This window comes from Pseudophryne corroboree, unplaced genomic scaffold (genome assembly GCF_028390025.1).
Source record: "Pseudophryne corroboree isolate aPseCor3 unplaced genomic scaffold, aPseCor3.hap2 scaffold_712, whole genome shotgun sequence".
NCBI classification, from domain to species: Eukaryota; Metazoa; Chordata; class Amphibia; order Anura; family Myobatrachidae; genus Pseudophryne; species Pseudophryne corroboree.
This window is the reverse complement of record NW_026970295.1, coordinates 102,599-104,750: the sequence shown is the minus strand read 5'-3', so window position 1 is coordinate 104,750 and position 2,152 is coordinate 102,599. Positions and strand designations below refer to the sequence as shown.

General features: G+C 41.4%; 1 non-coding gene across 1 annotated transcript; it reads right to left on the bottom strand.

Annotated features, from left to right (window-relative positions):
• Window positions 1-1,220: 1,220 nt before the first annotated feature.
• On the bottom strand, window positions 1,221-1,336 carry LOC135039832 (U5 spliceosomal RNA). The gene has a single exon (XR_010233822.1). It is a non-coding gene; the product is annotated as a U5 spliceosomal RNA (small nuclear RNA).
• Window positions 1,337-2,152: the final 816 nt, after the last annotated feature.

Here is a 2,152-nt window from a genome sequence, read left to right as displayed (position 1 = left end):
TCTGTTGAGACAGAGTTTTTATGTGAGATGAGCTATCATCCCAACATCACTTTGGTAAATACCCGAGTCGATAAGCCACGGTAGACCTGAAATGGTTAATGGTTGTGGCGATTTGCAAACGCTAGAACCTGTGATGAACAAACCGGAATGGGTAAGTACGCATTGTGAAGATTAAATGCAATTATGCAATTTTGTGGCTCCAATAAGCAAATACTAACCACAAAAATTCCATTTCCTATTGATATTGCGACGGAGCTGTTTGGTTTTGCTCAAACAGAGGGGAATAAGTAACTCTGACTCTGTTGGAGTACTACTGCCTGGTTTATAAACCAGCAAAGACTAAATGGCAACCTGCCCAAACCGTTCGACAGAGGCCGTTTTGTCCTTTAAGCTGTAAATAGCTGAGACATGCATGAGTTGAAGTCATGAAACCTCGCCAACGTAACATGTAAAGACGCGCTTCCCCAACTGTAAAAGAGGTCATCAAACCACTGGCTTGCTGACTGTAACGTCCGGTCGTTACAAGGCGTGACTGTTTCTTATAAAGGGATAAAACGCCGTTACAAGTATACTGTATGCGGTAATGGCTGAATATCATAAAGGGATAAATATATCAAATTTAGGAGCAAACAAGCTCTGGCCTTGTCGCGCTTAACTAGCGACAATGAAATTAACCGGCGTTAGCAGAAGCTTTACAGATATACTCTGCAGCTTCTTTTAACCGTGATCGTCATTGTTTCATACATAAATTCTAGTGACCCAAATGTATCCTGGGTTTTTATAATGTTTGACAGAAACGCATCTAGCAATGGCGGATCGCGTTCTTTTGGAAACGATTATGTATGGTTGTCAAAAAACCCCGCACTATCTGAGTGCTGGACTAATGTACCCTTCTCACTCGTAGTTATCGGTGTGAGATTTGACATAGAATCGTGCATTAATATTATAAGACCAGTGAAATAAACCCTCTGGTACCCAAAGGGAAATTGGCCCTTTGGAAAGACTGTCTTTTGTTAGAGCTGGCGGAGTCATTCCGAGACTCCGATGTTACCGCTCTTTTAATTTGAATTGCCAATGTTAACATAGGATTCTGTAAAATTAATTTTAGTCTGTACTAGAGCCTTACTCGCTATGTAGACAGACACCATAATATGCAACAGACAGACACTTGCACGACTTTGTGTCATATATATATATATATATATATATATATATATATATGTTATTGCTGAACAGCATATTCATATGAAACTCATGCTTGTTTCTCTCTACGGAAATCTTTAGTAAAAAAAAAAAAAACGAAAGATTTATTCGATATGAAGAGAAACCAAAGTATTCTTTATGTGAAAAGCAGTTCACATGGGCATATGAAACCCGAACCAAATTCCTACTAACTCCCCTGCGCCTCTGGTGGCTTAGAGATGTAGGGCAGGAATGTTCTAGAATTATGTAGAAATACAGATTACATGGCGGGCAGGAATGTTCTAGAATTATGTAGAAATACAGATTACATGGCTAACTTATGTGAAACCTGAACCAAAAAATTCCCACTAACACCCCTGCGCCTCCTTGTGGAGTAGAGGTGTATGGCCGGAATGTTCAGGAATTATAAGCTGGAAAAACAGCAATGATTAAAATGGCCCTAATGCCATGCTTTCACAGAAAATCACAGTACAGGTTACCTGCTGCAGTATTAATATAGGCTTAATAGCCTATTATACAGTTAATATAGGCTTAATAGCCTATTATACAGTGATAACACAGGTCTAGGTACAGTAAAATACCTGCATTTAGTTAGCCTTCCATTAACATGAACACTGCCTGCAGTGAATTTTGTTAACAGAAAATACCAGGAAACATGGTTAAAAAAAAAATGCAATAGGTTATTACATTGATAGCCTATTCATTACTGTTTAAAAAGCTGACCAGCCTATTATTAACCCATGCAGCCTTGCTATATGGTGCTGCTGCTATGGGCATACTCCCCCTCACCCCCCCTGCAGCTGCGCTGCTTGTGAGGTAGTCTCCCCATGCTACCTGCAGCGGACGGGAGAGCCGGGGAGCGCTGTGTGCAGCGGACGGGAGAGCCGGGGAGCGCTAAGAGCGGCCGGCGCCTTCTCATATCAGCGGCGTGTGGTGTCAGCGCAGGAAG